Source organism: Trichosurus vulpecula, chromosome 3, assembly GCF_011100635.1.
Source record: "Trichosurus vulpecula isolate mTriVul1 chromosome 3, mTriVul1.pri, whole genome shotgun sequence".
NCBI lineage: Eukaryota > Metazoa > Chordata > Mammalia > Diprotodontia > Phalangeridae > Trichosurus > Trichosurus vulpecula.
In genome coordinates, this window is record NC_050575.1 from 392,646,355 (window position 1) to 392,668,548 (window position 22,194).

The window sequence follows — 22,194 nt, forward strand, 5'->3', positions numbered from 1 at the left end:
AACCAAACAACTCCCCCTATACACACACACAACTGGACAGTTCTTCATAGTGTGAAAGTGTCTTATTCAACTCAGATCTGTAACAACCAATTTCTTTTTTAAAAGAAAAATCAGCAAAACCTCACCTTTTGGGGAGTAACTGGGTGGTGAACGTTGGTATCAGCAACTATGAGGCTAGGTGGTGCCATAGTGCCATAGAGTGCTGGGCGCCAGAAGTCAAGGAGACTCATCTTCCTGACTTCAAATGTGGCCTCACACATTTACTAGCTGTTTAACCCTGTTTGCCTCAGTATCGTCATCTGTAAAATGAGCTGAGAAGGAAATGGCAAACCACCCCATTATCTTTGCAAAGAAAATCTCAAATGGGGTCACCAAGAGTCATATATGACTGAACAGCGACAAACCCAACAACATATATTCTCTAATTAGATTGCAAGGGCCTAGAGGTTTAAGGCCTCTGTTGGTTACAGCAAATGGAGAAAGTTTGAATGCTGTGGATAAGTTCACTTACCTTGGTAGTGTACTTTTCAGGCATGTACACTTTGATAATGAGGTTGACACATGCATTGCCAGAGCTAGCTTAGTGTTTGGGAAGATCCAAAGAAAAGTATGGGAGAGAAGAGGTTTTAGACTGACTACCAAACTGAAGGTATGCCTGTGAAACCTGGAAAGTATACCAGCGCCATGGCGGGAAACTGAATCGCTTCCATTTGAATTGTCTTGGGAAGATTCTGAAGATCACCTGGCAGGGTAAGGTACCAAACACTGAGGGCCTTACTCAAACTGAACTGCCAAGGATTCAAATTCTGCTTCACAGAGTGCAACTCCCAATGGGCTGGCCACATTCAAATGCAAAATGTATGCTTGCCAAAAAAAGTATTTTATGGAGAACTCACACAGAGCAAGCGTTTACATGGTGGTGTATTGGTGATCAAGATGGACTCTTAGCATGTATTCAACCAAGTGCCCTTGAAGAGTTTTGGCCTTTATCTCCTTGATTAAATTAGGTAGCTAAGGTGGTACCCATGAAGGGATGTCTGATTATATCCTCGTTCCCAAGCAGGCCCAAAACCCCTAGCTGTTAGGTGCTAAGTCGATGTGGGTGTGAAACCCTCAAGGTCCTAGGGGGAGGTGCTAACTCCAGAGCCAATAGTAAGAGCTTAAGTTCTGGTCACTCAGATGACGTTTGATGACAGCTAAAGAGTGCATAAAAAGAGAAAACAGAGCTTTTTGCTTAGGGCTCTCACTCTTGGTGGCACGCTGATGTGGAGACTCTGGGCAGCTGTAGTTAAGAGCCCTCCAGCTTGTAAACCTGTATGTTTGGACTTTGTTAAACTCTGGTAACTATGTATTGGGATTTGGCTCAGACAAGATCTGTCTGTTGATGTTTGTAATTTGTTTGTATTTGCTCTGAAGTTCAGGGTGCTGGCTTTTTTCCCCGAACTAAGTGAATGATATTTGTATGCTGGATTAAATTGAGATTGTTAACCCCTTAATATTGCTTTCCTTAGTAAAGCAGATCATAAGAACCTGGGCTTGCAGTGTTCTGTGAGCTGGTTGTTGTTGGTTTTACACCCCCACAGCAGCTGCTAGGTGGATTGTTAAAACAGGTGGTCAGAAGAAGTGATTCAAGAATACTCTCAAAGTCTCTCTGAAGAACTTTGTAATTGACTGTGTGACATGAGAGACACTGGCACAGGACCACTCAGCCTGACATGCCCACATCAGAGAAGGTGCTATGATCTATGAGCAAAGCAGAATTGAAACAGCTCAAAGGAAATGCAGGATGCGCAAGTTTGGAATATCCACCCCAAAGGTTCACACAGACTATTTGTGCCTGACCTGTGGTGGAGCATTCTGAGCTCATATTGGTCTGATCCACCACAGTCAGACACACTGAAACCTGACTCTATCATAGTGATGTCATTTTGGTCCTCTTCTAGAATGAAGGACAGCAACCAACCAACCAATTAAGTATAGTATATGATAAGAAGAAGATAACAAGGTACCTGCTGGCTACAAAGTTTGCTTAGTTCTGGAATGTATGTTCTTTTAAATTTAGGACTGGGCCGGATTCTTTAGTTTCACCCACCCCCTGTCTGACTTCTTTCCCAGCCCTTTCTTCAATTTACACTCAAATCAATAATATCCAGTCTACCCACCCATGCCAGTGGGAAAGTCTTCACCTACCTTCCACACCCTATGAACTGTCCTAAATTCAGCAGCACTCCCACAATGCCTATGCCCAGCTTCCTGCCATACACACAGTAGCTGCTTTACCACTTATTTGCTGACTGATGGCTTTTCAATTAGGATACAGTTACACTTACCCTTCTAGTGTTGTTTAACACAGATTTTACTTGGAAACAGAAGCATAGGCATCTGAGGCCTTTTCTGATCCTGTGACTTCATGATTCAGACATCCAGATCTCAATTAAAACATGCAGAGTATACACTGCCATTGAGTTTTTTTAAAATTGACCTGAAAGATTAAAATATCCAGCAGGGGGCAGTTGAAACTCAACTATGGATTCTCTAGGGCAAGGACAAACTTAATATTGTTATTTCTACTTCCTCTCCAAAATACCAAGATCCCCAGATCAGAGATGAAAGAAAAAGCCATGATTGCATAGTTTTAAGTGGGATGGGTTTTTTTTTTTTAAACAAAGCATTTCCTCTGCCTGTGTTTCCTGAAAAAACATTTCTAAACTTCTACAAGTAGAAACAAATCCCAGTCAGGGTCATAGTAGACCAGCTATCCAAGAGCCTTCAGTACCTTTGCAGACTTCAGTGGGCAAAAGAAAGCTATGTTTCTTTTTGACAAGATGGAATTTTTGTGTGAAAGGCATTTATTGCCATTTTGTCCCTCGACGTAGGACAAAAGAATACATTTCACCACTTAATTCATTTCCCCAATGGAGAAAAGAAGCATCCAAGTTTTAAAAGTTTATTAACTTGTGTGTAAAGGTCATACTGTCTGCTGTTTAGTTGTTACACACAGGCTTACGAAAGAATCTCTCCATGCTGAGGCCAAATTAAACAAGATGCAGTTATGGAGAAATAAGCACAAGTTATTATTTAACCATAGACATTCTGCGGGTTCTTGTTTGCCCAGTTCTTCCTCAGTAAGAGAGACTGGGGATAGATCAGCAAGACTTTGATTCACCCAGGAGTGTGCAGGACTCTTGGTCTTCTGGCCTCTTTCTATTTTTGAAAATCTTGAGCCAGGCATCTCTAAGGATATAAAGTTTTCCACTGATTTTCAGTGCCAACATTGTACAGAACATTTCATTACTAATCATACAAAAATTATTAAGTTCAGGAGTCCATATAAAGGTGTTTGAATTCATCTTACTTTTCCTTCTAAAGAACTATAATCCTAGCTATTCCTGAATAGCTTGAAGAGAATGATATAACTCTCATTCTAGGCAGATTTGGGCCTTCCCCTGATCCTCTGGGAGCCTGTTTTTTCGCCTGAAAAATCAAAGAGTTAAAATGGATGATCTTTAAGATTCTTTTCAGTTCTAACATTCTATGAGTTCTGTGAGAGAGAAAAATTCAGACAATTGGAGATGAACATTGAAATAAGGTGCTATAAAGACTGGAAGCATCACCAAGATGTAGGTACAGTAACAACTTGCCCATTCCAGGAATAAGAGCATTTTTCCCCATCCCCATCCTATTCTGATTTTCCCAAGAGATTTTATATATCTTAACATCATTTTCATAAAGAGAAATAAGCTGGAATCACTTTCTTCCCTAACTCCAGAGGAAAAAAAATAGACTTCTTCAAAATCATGCTTCTTTCCTCTGAGAATATTTTACTGGGCACTTCCCCTTAGGGACTCAACTTGAGGATGGGGACTCAAATAAAGGATATAGCATTCAAAATCTTGTACATTCTTCATCTCTAGGTGCCTAGAACTCTAATCTTCATTTTGGTTTCCTTATGTCACACCCACACCCACACACCCACACCAGCTTTTCTAATCTTTTATTTTTTTTAAATTTATTTATTTAACATATTTAGTTTTCAGCATTGATTTTCACAACAGTTTGAATTACAAATTTTCTCCCCATTTCTACCCTCCCCCCACTCCAAGATGGCATATATTCTGGTTGCCCTGTTCCCCAGTCATCCCTCCCCTCTATCACCCCCCTCCCCTCTCATCCCCTTTTCCCTTCCTTTCTTGTAGGGCAAGATAAATTTCTATGCCCCATTGCCTGTGTATCTTATTTTTTAGTTGCATGCAAAAACTATTTTTTTTTGTTTTTGAACATCTGTTTTTAAAACTTTTAGTTCCAAATTCTCTCCCCTCTTCCCTTCCCACCCACCCTCCCTAAGAAGTCGAGCAATTCAACCTAGGCCACATGTGTATCATTATGTATAACCCTTCCACACTACTCATGTTGTGAAAGACTAACTTCATTTTGCTCCTTCCCAACCCACCCTGCTTTATTGAATTTTCTCCCTTGACCCTATCCCCTTTCCAAAGTGTTTGTTTTGATTACCTCCACCCCCATCTGCCCTCCCCTCCCTCATCCCCCCCCCTTTTATTTTTTTTTTATCTTCCTCCCTCTTCTTTCCTGTGGGGTAAGATACCCAACAGAGTATGTATGGTATTCCCTCCTCAGGCCAAATCTGATGAGAGCAAGGTTCACTCATTCCCCCCTCACCTGCCCTCTCCCCTCCTCCCATAGAACTGCTTCCTCTTGCCACCTTTATGCAAGATAATCCATCCCATTCTATCTCTTCCTATCTCCCTCTCTCAGTATGTTGCTCTCTCATCCCTTAATTTCATTTTATTTCTTTTAGATATCTTCCCTTCATCTTCAACTCACCCTGTGTCTGCGTGTCTGCTCTCTCTCTTTTACACACATATATATATATATACACATACATATACACATATATATATACATACATACATACATATACACATAGATATATACATACATACACATTCACCTATATATATACATATATATATATGCATATTCCCTTCAGCTACCCTAATACTGAGGTCTCGAATCATACATGTCATCTTTCTATGTAGGAATGTAAACAAAACAGTTCAACTTTAGTAAGTCCCTTGCAATTTCTGTTTCTTGATTACCTTTTCATGCTTCTCTTGATTCTTGTGTTTGAAAGTCAAATTTTCTATTCAGTTCTGGTCTTTTCACTGAGAAAGCTTGAAAGTCCTCTATTTTATTGAAAATCCATATTTTGCCTTGGAGCATGATACTCAGTTTTGCTGGGTAGGTGATTCTAGGTTTTAATCCTAGCTCCATTGACCTCCGAAATATCGCATTCCAAGCCCTTCGATCTCTTAATGTAGAAGCTGCCAGATCTTGGGTTATTCTGATTGGGTTTCAAATTGTTTCTTTCTGGCTGCTTGCAATATTTTCTCCTTGATCTGGGAGCTCTGGAATTTGGCAACAATATTCCTAGGAGATTTCTTTTGGGGATCTATTTGAGGAGGTGATCGATGGATTCTTTCAATTTCTATTTTGCTCTGTGGCTCTAGAATATCAGGGCAGTTCTCCTTGATAATTTCTTGAAAGATGGTATCTAGGCTCTTTTTTTGATCATGGCTTTCAGGTAGTCCAATAATTTTTAAATTCTCTCTTCTGGATCTATTTTCCAGGTCAGTGGTTTTTCCAATGAGATATTTCACATTGTCTTCCATTTTTTCATTCCTTTGGTTCTGTTTTATAATATCCTGATTTCTCATCAAGTCACTAGCTTCCACTTGCTCCAATCTAATTTTTAAGGTAGTATTTTCTTCAGTGGTCTTTTGGATCTCCTTTTCCATTTGGCTAATTCTGCCTTTCAAGGCATTCTTCTTCTCATTGGCTTTTTAGAGCTCTTTTGCCATTTGAGTTAGTCTATTTTGTAAGGTGTTGTTTTCTTCAGTGTATTTTTCAGTATTTTTTTGGGTCTCCTTTAGCAAGTCATTGACTTGTTTTTCATGGTTTTCTCGCATCCTTCTCATTTCTCTTCCCAATTTTTCCCCTACTTCTCTAACTTGCTTTTCCAACTCCTTTTTGAGCTCTTCCATGGCCTGGGACCAGTTCATGTTTTTCTTGGAGGCTTTGGTTGTAGGCTCTATGACTTTGTTGTCTTCTTTAGGCTGTATGTTTTGGTCTTCTTTGTCACCAAAGAAAGAATCCAAAGTCTGAGACTGAATCTGGGTGTGCTTTCGCTGCCTGGCCATATTCCCAACCAACTAACTTGACCTTTGAGTTTTTCAGTGGGGTATGACTGCTTGTAGACTAATGAGTTCTATGTTCCATGTTTGGGGGGGAGGTGCCAGCTCTGTCACACCAGCACTCCTCCTTCCCCAAGAACCCCCAGCCCGGGCTGGGCTTAGATCTTTAGCAGGCTGTGCACTCCTGCTCTGATCCGCCACTTAATTCCTTCCACCAGGTGGGCCCGGGGCCAGAAGCAGCAGCAACTGTAGCTGCCCCACCTCCGCTGCCCCCGGGGCTGGAAGCTGAACCTCGAACTCCTTCCACTCCCGCAGCTTTTCCCACTAACCTTCTCCGCAGTCTTTGGTGTTTGTGGGTTGAGGAGTCTGGTAACTGCCACAGCTCACATAATCAGGGCACTAGGGGCCTCATCCGCCCAACTCCAAGTTTGGTTGTTCCGCACCGCTCAGGCTGGGCTCTGCTCCACTCCGTTCCCAGCTCCCAGCTCCGTGTGGAATAGACCTCACCCAGAGACCATCCAGGCTGTCCTGGGCTGGAGCCCTACTTCCTTCTGCTGTTCTGTGGGTTCTGCCATTCTAGAATTGGTTCAGAGCCATTTTTTATAGGTTTTTGGAGGGACTCGGAAGGGAGCTTACAGTAGTCCCTGCTTACCAGCTGCCATCTTGGCTCCGCCCCTCTTTTCTAATCTTTTAACATCTCTTATTTTCCATCAGAGAGTAGTTAGGGGGTACAGTGGATAGATTGCTGGTCCTGAAGTCAGAAAGACATTTTCCTGACTTCAAATCTGACCTTAGACATTTATTAGCTGTGTGACCCTGAGCAAATCACTTAACCCTGTTTGCTTCAGTTTCCTCATCTGTAAAAGGAACTGGAGCAGGAAATGGCAAACCACTCCAATATCTTTGCCAAGGAAACCCCAAACGGGGTCACAAAGAGTCAGACATGACTGAAAAATGACTGAAATTTCCACCATATGTGTCCTCTACCCTGGGATTGAATTCATAAACTCTCCTTCCTTTCTATTCTACTAAATTTATTGCTTTAAAATTTGTTATTCTCCTTGGAAATTGAGGGGATATCCTTCAATTGGAGAATGGCTGAACAAGTTGTGGTCTATGAATGTAATGGAATACTATTGTGCTGTAAGAAATGATGAGCAGGCATACTTCAAAAAAACCTGGAAAGATGTATGTGAACTGATGCTGAATGAAATGAGCAGAACCAGGAGAATATTCTATACAGTAACAGCCACATTGTGCGGTGGCTGACTTTGATGGATTTAGCTCTTCTCAGCAATGCAGGATCTGAAGACAACTCCAGAAAACTCACAGTGGAAAATGCTGTCCACATCCGGAAAAAGAACTTCAGAGTCTTAATTTGGATGGAAGCATACTATTTGCTGTCTTTTTCTTTTGTTGTTGTGTTTTCTTTCTTCTCTCTTGTGGTTCCTCACATTAGTTCTAATTCTTCTTTACATCATGACTAATGTGAAAATATGTTTAATATGAATGTATAAGTAGAACCCATATCAGATTGTATGCCATCTTGGGAAGGGGGGAGGAGAGGAAGGGGAAGAAAATTGAAAACTCAAAATCTTATAGAAGTGAATGTTGAAAACTAAAAATAAATAAATAAATTATTAAAGAAATTTGTTATTCTTTTTTTTTTACATTACATTTCCCATTGTCTGTCTCTTCCTTTAGAGAGTTATCCCTTATAACAAAGAACATAGGGAAAAAACAGCTCAGCACATTTAACCAAAACAACAACCCAGTCCAACATTATAGGTGAAGTGTTTAGTACCCATAGTCCCTCACCTCTGCAAACAAGGGAGAGAGGGAGGAAAGTGCATTCTCTTATCACTTCTTTTGGGCCCATCTGCCAGTCACAGTCATTATAATTTCACAAGTTTTATATCGTTCTTTTCATGTACACCTTGGAAGTAATTGCCTATATTTTCCTGGTTCTGCTTACTTTACCTTGTATCAGTTCATATGGTTTATCATATTTCTCTGTATTCATCATACTCATTGTTTATTGTAGGACAGAAATATTCCATCACATTCATGAACCACAATTTGTTTACCCATTCCCCAGTTAATGACATCTATCTTTTTTTCCAGTTCCACTGCAAAATATGCTGCCATGAATTTCTTGGTAGATATGGGACCTTTCTTTTCGTCACGGATCTCCTTACTTAGTAGTAGGATCACTGGTCAAAGGGCATTTCTTATTTTCTCAGCTTAATTCCAAATTGCCTTTTGGAATGGCTGGGCCAATTCACAGCTCCACAAACAGAACATTAGTGCAGGGCTGTCCAATATAGGGTACAAGAGCAGCAACACTCCCAAATGCTGCCTGAATCAGGCTAAAATGTAACTGGGAAACAATAAATAGATAAAAATACAATAAAACAGAGAGAGCATTACATTTTAAAATTAAGTCAGCATGTAGGCCCACAAGGAGTCTTATGTATGGCCTAGTGGTCTCCATTTCTATCTGAGTTTGACACCACTGCATGAATTTACCTATCTATCTGTGGGTCCTCCAACCTTGCTTTCCATCTATTATCTTAGCCAATTCACTAAGTGCAAGGGTGAAAAGTTAGAGTTATTTTTATTTGCATTTCCTTTACTATTAGTAATTTGGATCATTGCTTTCATTTGGTTGTTAATTGTTTATAATTCTACTTTTGGGAACTGTTTGTTAGTATCCTTTGAACAATTTGCTACTGGGGAATGGATTTCGATCCCTTCAATGAATTTCAAAAGGTATTTTGCTAATACTTCAACAAACTCCAGTTGTAGTTTTAAACTTCATATTTTCTTGCCACCAACTTCCCTTTCCACTAACCTTGTTTGTTATTATTCTCTAACACAGACTCTCTCTTCTAGTTAGGGAAATTTAACATGCCCCACACATGACTGCTCCGATGCCTTTGCTGTAAAAACATGCAATTCCTCTCACCTGGCATTGTCCAGCTAGCTCCTATTTTCCCTTTGTTCAAAACCCTGCAGAAAACTCTTCCCTGATTAACCCCATCCTATCCTTCATTCCTTTATTCAGCACTTATTTTATACTAAGTTGGCAGGATATTTGTTTGTTGTTATTTGTATATTAAAGGATGTCTTAAACTTCTTCATACCATCTATCTTTAGAAGATAAATTTCTCTACAGTAGAAATTGTTTCATAAATGTGTATGTGCAAAAATATATATATATATATTTAAATCTCTCATAGTACTTGCTTTGGCTGCTCAAAGAAATAAGTGTTTAATTGTATTCCTGGATGAGGCCTCTGAATGAGCCTTTGGCATCCTTTCCTCTCTGAAGGCCAGATCCTTCCTTTCATGCGTGCCTCCAGGGCTACATTTCTGCAGGGCCTTCACTCAGCTCCCAGACAAGTGGAAGGGCTCCAGATGATTCCATCCATTAATAAAGAGGTTCCCCAAAGGAAATGCTGGTTCTCTCAGTGCTTCGGTTTGGGGCTTTTGGTTTGGTTTTGTTTTTTATCTTTTTATTGGGAGACCAGAGGCAGTTCTTTCTGCCTGTTCCTTCTTCCTAGAGACACCTGGGCTGTGGAAACTAACCCATACGTTCTAACATCCTTTTGGATGTTTCTATGCTGAGTTAATCGGTAAAATCTTGCCACGCTCTTCATAGAATTTCTCTACTTAGTAATAATTGTAGCTGCCATTTATATGCTTTAAAGTTTGTAAAGCACCAAGCATACCTTATATCATTTAGCTGTCACCATAATCCTTTGAGGTTGGTACTACTGGCATTATCTCTGTTTTACAGACGAGGAAACTGAGGCTCAGAGTAGTTGGTTGACTAGTCCATGATCACATTGCTGAAGGAGAGCAGAAGGATTCAAACGCAGGTTGTTCCTGATTTCAAGGCTAGCATTCCATCCACTTGCAATTTTTTCCACCTCCTCCCAACCCAGCACCATTTTCTTCAATGGATGTTGCACATAAGCTGCAGTTATCTCCTGGGTGGTCTTTTTATTTGTGTTTATGATGAGCCCTGCAAGGCAAGATGACCAAGTGTCTCATAAAATGATGTTTCCTGTTGCCTTTGGTCACACAACAAGATCTAACTTGCTGACATCTACACTTTCCTCGCCAAGGAGAACACACGTCATCTTTCCATTTATTTGCAACTTTCTTATGTCTTCTAGTACAGTGGTGATGGCAATATGATATGGCTAAGTTCTTCCAGCAGAATTTTGATTTCATTGTTGGATAAATAATAATAGCTAGCATTATAGCACTTTGTTTGCCAAGCACTTTGCAAATATTATTTTATTTGCTGTTATTGTCCCTATTTAACGATGAGGAAACTGAAGCAGTTAGAGACTAAGTGACTTGCCCAGGGTCACACAACCAAGAAGTGTTTGAGGTCATAATTGCACTCATGTCTTTCTGATTCCTGGCCCAGGGCTCTAAATCCACTGTATCACCTAGCAACCTATTGTACCAAAAGTCAAATTAATGTTTATAGATGGTCTAAAAACTGTAGTATCATTGTAGGTTCTTAGTATCTCCTTGCCAACATTTTCCACTAGGCTGCCACCATACTGTGATAAGCCTCCTCACATTTAATAAGAATGGTATTCCAATGACAGACATAGTCTGTTGCTGGGAATGTAACCAAAGCCTTTCTATGAACTTGTATGCCTTGTGCTAACTTGGCACATCCTCCATGAAACCTGGGTCACCAGCATAGTCTTGTATTGGAATGGGGCTTTGTAACAACAATGCTGCTTGCTGCTACTGTGGCTATATAAGGCCAATGACACCAGCACAGAGGAGGGTGACTAGCACAGGTTCTTTGATCTGCTTTTCTAAGGAAAGCAACTTTAAGGGGTTAACAATCTTACTTTAATTAAACATACATATATCATTCACTTAGTTCAGGGGGAAAAACCAGCACCCTGAACTTCAGAGCAAATACAAACAGAAATTATATAAACAGAGCAAATAACACAAACCAGTAGAAAGGCCTCTAGCTGTCTGTCTAACATCTGGTTTTTCAAAGCTGGAGTGGGGAAGGGGAGCTCCTTCGGTTACCCAGAGTCTCATCACCAAGAGTCTTCCAATGAGTGTGCCCCCAAAGGCAAAATGCTAACCTCTGAGTATATATACACTTCTTCAGGGTCAAAGGGTGTCACAACCATAGGATTCAAACCCAGGTGACCTAGGCCTTCCCGTCATGTAAGCAGGTTATCAAAGACTCCTGATTCAATCAAAGATTCCCAATTGAAACAAAGGCAAGACTCATTAAAGTCACTTAACTGCCTTAGCATTCCGAAAGACCAGACAACAAAAAGTTCCATCCAAATTACCATTACAGACTTGTCCTGATTTTTGGTGAAAGACAGTTGGGAATACCAAACAATATCACAAAATTTGAAATTGATTATACCATACTTTACTAGACTGGAGTCAACTAGTTACCTCTGGGGACATCTCTACTGAACCAATTGTCTATGGATAGAACATGAACAGCTTAGAGGACAGGTGAAAATCAAGAGTAAATGAGGAAGGACAAAAAAGAGAATGTCAGAAAACCTGAGTTTAATAGTCCCTAACTGGGTGACCCTGGGCAAGTAACTTGGGCTCCAGTTTCTTCATCTTATTGAAGAATTGGACTAGGTCATGGGTTTTTTTAACCTGGGGATCTATGAATTTTTAAAAATATTACATGTAATTAATATATCATTAATTAGCTATAATATTTATATAGTGATTAATTAATTATACAGGACATCCCAAAAGTCTTAGCACAGCTTTAAGCTAAGCCTTTTGGGGCAACCTGTGTATAATATAATTAATAAATTTTATCATGTTTAATATAATTGGTTTCCTTTATAATCCTATTTTATTTTATGCACTTAAAAGCATTATTCTGAGAGGTCCATAGGTTTCATCAGATTGTAAAAAGACTCCAGTACACAAAAAGGTGAACTAGATGATCTTCAAAGTCCTCAAGAGCTCTAAATGTTATGAAATTTCATATAATAGATATGCAACAGAAACTTTTTTTTTTGTAAACCAGACCATACTTTAAATGGTGGTAAAGTCAATTCATCCTTGAAAACATAAAAAATTTAAACAATAAATTCTAATAATACTAAAAGAACATATTGTAGTATTATTTTGTGGTTTTGATCCAGATTGATGATTTCATCAGTTGTAGGAAATTCCCAATATGGAAATTGTCTCCCCAATGTAATTCATTGGCCATTCTTTTGTAATGCATACAGTCTTAGAAGTTTTTGTGAAGCACTCAGACTTCAGGGACCACAGGGAACTCTCTAAGACTATCAACAAATTGAAATGTTGGCTTTTTGTGATCACTGTTTCTTATCTCTCTACAGATAATTCAGATCTACATATTTAGCTTTTGTCTTTCTCCTGATGTTGCAGTTTGGGGTGCTGCAAACCCTGAAATGTAAGGGTACGGGGGGGGGGTGGTCTGCCTTGAAAGAATTCGACTACTCAGGCCATCTTTCAGTCAAAGTAGCAGGGTTTATTTGTATCACCAGTAGAGGTGGGCTAGATTCTAAGTGAATCTGCAACTTAATGGGGGTGAGATTGATACTTTTACATCAAAAAAAGGGAAAAAGTATCAGTGAAAAGATCTTGATGGGATTAAGGAGTGGTAAGTAGCCTGGGGTGGGCCCAGTGTAGACAATGAAAAGAGTTAAGGGGTCAGAGAACCATAGGAAAAGGCTCTTAAAAGGATTATTGAGTATCTAGGTGGGATGGGCTGGGCCAGTTGCCTTAGGTGGAGGCACAGTGATCACAGACATTGATTCCTTCTTGCCTGGATTATTACAATAGCCTTCTAATGGGTCTCCCTGTCTTTCCAATCCATCCTGTATAACTACTGAAATGATTTTCCTAAAACACAAGACTGACTCCATCACTCTCCTACTCAATAAACTCCAGGAGCAACTATTGCATCAAATGTCAATTCCTATGCGTGGCGTCCAAAACCCTCTTTATGACCTTATGCTATACTACTATCCATCAAGCACTCTGAAATATTGCCAACTTGTTCCTCCCACATAACACACGCCACATCCTGTCTCTATAACTTTGTGTTAGCTGTCTCCTATCTCCGAAAAGAACTTCCCCCTCGTCTCTGTTTCTTAGAATCCCTGGTTTCCTTCAAAACTCAGATCAACTACCACTTTGTGAATGAAACCTTTTCTGATCCTCCCAGACATTAGTGCCTCTTACCACAATTTACCTTATATTTATTTTTCATAAATGGTGTACGTATTATAGATATATGCACATGTTGTCACCCCCAGACAAAATGCAAGCTTCTTGAGGTCTGGGACAGTTTCATTTTTGTCTTTGAATCCCTAGCACTTATAGGTGCCTGGCACATAGTCAGTGCTTAATAAATGCTTATTGAGTGGTCAGATATTCACTAACCTTTACTTTTAAAGATGTTCTAGAATTTTGCCAATGATAACTATCATACAGTATGATATTGTTGTTCAGTCATTTCAGTTGCGTCTGACTCTTTGTGACCCCATTGGGATTTTCTTGGCAAAGATACTGGAGTAGTTTGCCATTTCCTTTGCTAGCTCATTTTACAGATGAGAAAACTGAGGCAAATAAGGTTAAGTGATGAGTCACATAGCTAGAAGTGTCTGAGGCCAAATTTGCACTCAGGAAGATAAGTCTTAATGACTCCAGGTCTGACACTGGGCCACCTAGCTGCCTCTATCATATAGTATACATATAGCTGGTATTATTACCTATTTTTAATCCTTTAATAGAGCAGAGAAACATGCCTCATGGCTTTGTTTCTAACTTTTAGACTTTAGCACTATGCCTCAGCTGTGATCTCACCCTGGAACATTTATCTTTCTCTGCTTCCTCCTCCATGCTGGCCCCTTTCTGCCATTGATGCATTCCGTCCATCTTTTAGTGTAGCTCAGACCCATCTAACCTTTACTCCACTCTTGGATCTACTTCAAAACCATGCCCCTTGTAGGTACCTCTCCCACCCGCATTTTCGGCTTCCCTTTATATGTTGTCTTCCTCCATTAAAATGCACGCTCCCAGAGGGCAGAAACTATCTTTCTTTTTGCTTGTATTTGTATCCCCAACACTTAGTACAGTGCCTGGCATGTAGTAAGTATTCAGTAAATGCTTTTTGCCCTGATTTGTCTAAAGTAATCCTAGAGCACATCCTTTGACAAAGCAAATACTCCTCCTGTAATATAAATAATAATTTGATTTATCTGTTTTGTAAATTTGGATTTTCATACAGTATGAATTAAACCATACCTATTTCCCCTAGGAAAATAAAAACAACTGCTACCAAACTAGTGCTAACAAACAGTAAATTAACCAAGTATTCTGTAGCCCAGTGCTCATAAGGAGCTTAAAAATAACAGGTTTGCAAAATTCGAGGAAAAGATACAGCAAGAAAATGTCCCAGTTTTTCATCTGTGTTACCAAAAACTCAAAAGGGGGAAAGATTTTTTTAAATAGCAAGATATATTTAAAACATCAAAAATCATTTCTTAAAAAATTCTTCTGCCTCTAGTAAGGTCAAGAAGCAAGTTTTAAAACCAGTTTTATTGTGAACATTATGACAAAAATTCTAGTGTGTGCTTGTATTTGTCTCCCTTTACACTAAGTAGATTGCCAGAGGGAATAGAATATATGGGCAGGACACCAAAATGAAGCACATTTATGTTGAACATAACAGGATTTCAAGTGGTATTTTGCTCAATGAGATAAACACATATGTCATAAATTGTGACATCAAATGTAACATGAAGCTTAGTAATTTATACCTTTTCTTTATGGCTTCCCACACCTTTCTCATATAAAATATTTGGCATCTTTACCCTGACAAGTCAGCTATAGGGAATTTGAGGCATTTTTCTGAAACAAAGATTAGGTGATCTTAAAGCACGATATGACAGGATATAAATAAAAGAGATTGATTATAAGCTAGTTGCATTTGTAACCGGGGGAGCAGGATGGGAAGACTATAAGCATTACTGAGCAATCTGCTATGGGTATAGTGGAAAGGGTGGTGACCTGGTAGACCTAAGTTTAAATGCTGGTTCTGCTCCTTCTTTCTGCCTGTGTGACCCTGGGCATGTCACTTAACCCCTCTGGGCCTGTTTACCCTTCTGTAAAGTGAGGGAATTGAATTAGATGGCCTCCCTTCTAATTCTAGATCCAGGATTCAACAAAACCTTCAGGGAAAAAGTGACATTCTCTCACTTCATTATGGAGGATGAATTTCTATCTTCCTCCTATGCCCCTGGTTACCTTCAATTATTTTATAAATAAACCAGCATGCAATTTCAAGAACCTTCTTTATCACAATAACATGAAAAGGCAACCCTAGCAAAGGAGGAGAAAAAAAAAAAGAGGCTTCTAAATTATGCTTTAGGAGTCCTTTTCTTGGTTCCAAATGTTAAGCTCTGTCCTATTTGGTCAGAGTGTGATGGTCAAATAATTCAAGAAAGGAACTCTAACTTCCCAAAATACTTTTCTCTCGTGTACCCTTGCCATTGATGCACATTTAGGAAGGAGCTGCCTGAGTCTTTTGTAAACGACAATAAAGTTTATGTGCATAAAAATTGATCTAATTTCCTTCCTTACTCTAAATGCCTCTTTTATGTTACATAAATGGTACAAGTGATTCTTTTAATTAATGTGAACATAGTTGACATCTGGAATCTTGCCCTTTCCCACTGCTCTGATTAAAGAGCCCTGGCGTTTCTCATGATTATGAAGGGCCCAGGTGCTCTGGAAAGCTGTCTCTATTTGCCAAAGACATCTTTAAATTAATGTTTGCTTTTAATTTTTAAAAAATATTTGGTCTTTTAATTTTATTTTAATATATGTTTTTAAAAGGGTGTCTTGACCTGTCCAAAAAAAAAATCTTTCCAGTGTCCGTAGTGCAGCCTCCAGGTCTGTGGCTTTAAAAGCCATATATTGTTAATGAAACCATTTTGGGTTAATACCTGAATTCACCACCACTCCATTCTTCTGCTAATTGGGCAAAAAGAAGACATTAAAAAAGACATTAAAAAAAAACATAAAAAGCCACAAAGAGCCCTTACTAACTTTTCCATCCCACTTTGGCATAGACCACGGCAAAATTCAAAATTTAGAAGTGACTTCTGAGATGTTTTTCTAACTTGCAAACTGGTTTGTGGGGGATTGAGGGAGGTTGGGAATAGACAGCGACTTACAGATTTAAAGACAGAAAGAGCCTATCTTCTTAATTAACCAAAGGGAATTAAAAGAATTTTCTGACCCATAAGGAGATTAAGAAAACCATTCATTCCCCATAAACGATTCTGGAAAGCTATAGCAGACATGTAAGTACTGTATATTCATTCAGTCACAAGCTTAAGTCATCATGAGTTCAGTCCGTACTGTACCAAATGTTATGCCTTCAATCCTCAAGGGCAGGGACCGTGTCCAGTTCATCTTTATATTATCACAATACAGTGCTTTTGCACGGAGGACTGGACTAAGCAAATATTTATACTCAATATAACTCTGTTGAATGAATAAATATAAAATTTTTGCATTTCAAAACAAGGGAGAAGAGGGGAGCTCTTGGGCAGCTAGGGCAGTAATTTTTTTAAGCTGTTATTAATCCAATCCAACAAGTCTTTGTTAAGGTATGGGGGATACAACCAAAGGAAAAACAGTTTCTGCCCCCAAAGAGCTGACATTCTACTTGGGGTGGGGGAGGGTACAACATACAAACAGACAATTTAAAAAATGATAAATTGAGGAGAAAGAGAGTCCTAACAATGAAGAGGAATCAGGAAAGGCTTCCTGGACGAATGGTGTCAGAACTTTAAATAAAGCTGAGGATTCTAAAAGGCATGGTGAACAAGAGGGAGCACGTACAGGCATGAGATGGGGCTAGCCTTTTCTGTAAAAGCCAGTTTGCCTAGAAGGGCAATAATGTGGCATAAGCCTGGAAGCTGCCACCAAATGAAGAAGGGCTTTAAATGGCAAGGTGAAGAGTTTATATTTTATCCACGATTAGGGATTCTTAACCCTTTTTGTGTCATGGAACCTTTGGGCAACAGTTTGGTGAAACCTATGGAGCACTTCTCAGAACCATATTTTTGAATGCGTAAAACAAAATACATAGGATTACAGAGGAAACCAGAGGTTAGTGAAAATAGAATTTTTTTTTTCCCCACTCAAGTCCACAGAATGCTTGAAATCTCTCCATGGACCCTAGGTTAAGAATTCCTAAATTAAATTATCTAAGGCCTCTTCCAACTCTTAATTCCTATGGTGTTGTTTAGCCCACCTATCCCCATTTTGTTCTTGTTCATTTTTTTGAACCCGAATGTTGGACTCAACATTTAAATGTCCATCATTAAATTCAGTCTGTCATTCTAGACTGTGTGTATTTTATCATACATCCGAGGTTTTTGATCCCTTTTGTATCATGGACCACATTGCAGTTTGGTGAAACCTAGAGCCTCTTTCTCAGAGTAAGATTTTTAAATGTACAAAAATAAATGACACAGGATTACAAAAGAAAACAAAAAGATGATGAAAATGATGTAATTTTTTTTCCCATCCAAGTTCACAGACCCCTTAAAATTTATATGCAGATCCTAAGGGACCATGGAACCCTTGTCCTAGAGGCAATTAAGTTTTTATTTAATTTTAGTGGGGTTGGAGGGCACCATACCAGGAACTGGCTAAAATTCACATGACATTGTCCTCAAAGCCAAGTTCTCATATGCAGGTCTTGGTTGGTTTTGGGGTCTGATAGGATCTTGTCACACAGATTGGGTTCGAAATACATGTAGAAAGCTATCTGATTCCTGTATGCAATGAATATATTCTCGGAAATGATCGACTTTGTTTTTCTAGTCTGCTTGAGTTCTGAATGTATGAGCAGAGATGGCAAAGATATGTTTCTGCACATAGCTGGGCTGCAACTGTGTGGCTCTGTTTCTTGCTTCTTTTGAGTATACTTAAAAAGTTGATGAATTTATATTTAGACTGTATGAATTTTTTGGAATTAATTGATTTTCAAAATATTTCTATAAATGAAAGTGTTTGGAGATTCCATCAGCTTTATTTTGTTTAGGGTCAATTTCTCTTTCTACCAAACTCCAATTCTTCTGTTTTGTAAAAGTATCTTTCCCTTTTATAAATAGATTTATAAATATTTATATATTTTATGATATAATATAAATTATATTTATGTATTAATATTTTTATAAAATAAAATATTTATGAATATATTTATAAAATAAATGTATAAATAGATTAAATTGTAAGGTATTTAAATTGTATTTTGTCCCTTATTAAAACTCTTTATCACTTCCTGAAATAGGTGGATAAAAGTAGTTATAATCTATGAAGTCTACAGATTCTGTATCTGTGGCATCTGTACGCCACAATGCATAGAGCAATGGTCCTGGAGTCAGAAAGACCTGGGTTCAAGACCAAACTCAGATACTTACTAGCTATGTGACCCTGGTCAAGTCATTTAACTTCCGTCTACCTCAGTTTCCTCAGTTGTAAAGTAGTGATAATAACAGTAGCTAATAAGGGGCAGTTAGGTAACTAGGTGGACAGAGTGCTGGGCCTGGAGTGGAGAAGACTTATCTTCTTGAGTTCAAATCTGGCCTCAGACCCTTACTAGCTGTGTGACCCTGGGCAAGTCACTTAACTCTGTTTGCCTCAGTTTCCTTACCTGTAAAATGAGCTGGAGAGGGAAGTGGCAAAACACTCCAGTATCTCCCCCAAGAAAACTCTGAATGGAGTCAAGAAGAATAAAACGTGACTGAAAAACAAAGACAACAAAAAGCATTAGTCCTACCAACTTCAAGTCTAAAGCTCCCTAGAAAAGCATTGCTGGACCCTGGTTTCTCAGGACTTTCCGGCTGGACTGGCTATAACACCCCATGGTTGAAGCTCTCAGATGGGGAACTCCACTCCTTGAACCTAGAACTGAGAAGTGTAAATGAAACAGACCAAACCCTCAAGTCTTAGGGTCACATGACCTAAAAGGGTGGGGAAGGTAGACTTCAGGCCCTCCCCTTCTTTTTTATTTTTATTTTTTTTGGTTTTTTGGCAGGGCAATTGTGGTTAAGTGACTTGCCCAAGGTCACACAGCTAGTACTAGTACATGTGTCAAGTGTCAGAGGCCAGATTTGAACTCAGGTCGTCCTGACTCCAGGGCCAGTGCTCTATTCACTGGACCACCTAGCTGCCTCTAAGCCCTCCCCTTCTTACCACATAGTGGTAATACCATATCTTTCATGAGCAAGTCTGCCCCTAGACAGGGACCATCTCCAGTCATCCTGATCTATATCTGGCCATTGGACCCAGATGGCTCTGGAGGAGAAAGTGAGGTTGGTGACTTTGCATCACCTTCCTAATATAATGGTCCTCTTCAAGAACAAAGGACAAACAACTATCTCTGGACAAAGAACTAAACCGTGCCTTAATCAGATAGTTTTAAAGATGCAGACAGTTCAGGCTCTTGGGAGAGTAACGCACAATGTCCACTCATACTCCAATTTTCTTGTCTCCCATGGAGATGATATTATTTTTAGTGGTCTGGGCATGCAACAACCACACCCTCTTATACCTTTTTTTTTTCCTTGAAACTGGGTCTCCCTATCTCTCTACCCAGACTACAAGTGAAGGGGCCACTCATGGGCCAATCAAATACTAATTGGAATGAGTTTTGACCTTCTCTGTTTCTGACCTGCTGGGCTCATTGGCTCCTAGAGATTTACTATATGTTGTGAAACTTAATGTAGACACCTGATTGGCTGAGCCCTCTGATGTGTAAAACTCAGCCTCTAGCAGCATGGATTACAGGCATGTGCCACCATACTGGGCATTTACTGCTTCAAAACGTTTTTGCCACTGTGGGGAAACTAGGGTGGCAAAGATGGAATTTCTTAACACTATACATACATATCCACATATGGTTATGTGTGTACATAAACATATGTATGTATTGTTAACCATATATATTTGTTTTCTTGTTTCTTCCTTATTAGATTGTGAACGTCTTAAGGGCAGGGGCTTTCTTTTGCCTCTCTTTGTATGCTCAACAATTAGCACAATGTCTGCCATATAGTAGGCACTTTAGGGGAACTGACTTACTGACCATGATATCTTCTCTAAGTTGGTGAGAAGAGCAACCAAAAAGTCTGATACTTTTGGGCCCCCACCTAAAAGACTACTGCCCCAAAACTAAACTAAATTGAGGGCAAGTATTATGATGGGAAGAGGGAGAAGGAAATGGGGAGCACAGTGATCCCCACTAGGGGTACAAAGCATTTCTTTGCTCACCCTAGGAAAATATGGCACCAGCAGAAGACTGGGTCTGCATTAAAAAATGACTAACAAAAAAAAATGGAGGAAAGGTCAGGCAAGGGGGGAAGGGAGAAAGAAATGTTATTTTCAAGCTTCTAAGAGGTTTTCCAAACAATTGGGAGTAATTAAAAGTTCTCAGAAGTAGCCGATTGTGCCCTTTTCACCGAGGGAATGTGGGACAAGCACAATATATTAAAAGAGAGGGAGCGATTCTATTGAAGTTAAAAATAATCTGTCACATGGCTAATTTGTTGGAATGCAGCAGTAAAAGATTGTTGGCAGAGTGGGAGCTGAAAACATCTGGGGAAAGAGCACGTAGAGAGAGAGCTCCATTTGCAGCACACCCTTGGGCTTGGGCTTACAAGGAGAAAAGAGAGAACTGCAGAGTCTGCTGGGAGTACCTTATCAGGAACACAGATCATAAAAGAGGTGCAGGGAATGAAACCTTGATTTGATTTCAGAGTTCTGACCACAAGATTACTGGACCAGGGAGCAGGTCAAGACTTGTTACCTTGGGTTGGGATCTCTCATTCCTATGCCAGGTTGGAAGGATTACAGGTTTTCCCCTCCTCTGTTGTTGTTGTTTTTAATTATCCATTTTAATCCATTTCAAATGAATCCAGAACCCCAAGAAATCTTTTGATCCTAATCCATGCAAAACCCGAGCAACAGTTTTAACCCCAACTATAGGTACCTTTGGAGAGCCATGGAAGCATCAACAAGGCCAGATTCAGGGCAACAACAGATTTATTTGAGGAGGGGGCCATTTTGGGAATTCTTAGCATGTATTGCAGCTGAATTGCTCAAAGGGCCTTCTTGAATTAATTGTTTTAATATTGAAAAAGAAAAGAGAAGGAGTACTTTAAAGCTGAAAATAATAGACTCCAGAATAGAATCAATCATTGTAAGATAGCTTCATCCCTTGGATAATGGAGATTTTTTTTCCTATGGTCTGATTCCTCATACACCCATTTTACATTTTCTCTCACAACCCCCACATGCCCTCCAGTTTGTACTTTTATGTATACATATACATATATCTGTCTCTTCAATGTTATTTTCAAGCAGCTCTTCAATTTGCTGAATTGAATTCATGTTGTTGAGAAGCAGAAACATCAAGGACCAGAAAAAGCAAAAATTGTAATCCAGTTTGCAACAGCACTGGGAAGTATAACAATTTTCAGACCCAAGTGCTTTCTCCCCAAGTGGTCATATTTAGACTTCTTTTTAGCTTATCTGGGAAATTCGGTGTTCGGTACTCCCCAAAGGTTGTCACCAGCTCTCCTTATGAGCACACAGGCTAACAAGGCTCAAAAGAATGAGTTTTATTGAAAAGGTTATGGATACAAATAGATCATGCATCTGAAATGTGAGCCCTAGCAAGTAAACCTGTTTGGCTTTAAGAACCCTTCATATCTTGGTCCCCTCCTACCTTTCCAGTCTTCTTGCACCATATTGACCTTCATGTATTTGTATGCTACATTCTAGGGGCAGTTACACATGATGCTCCATTTCCTCACTTTGTGTACTTTCATAGTAGACAGTGAGATGTCACAATGGATAGAGCACTGAACCTGGTGTCAAGATCTCAGAT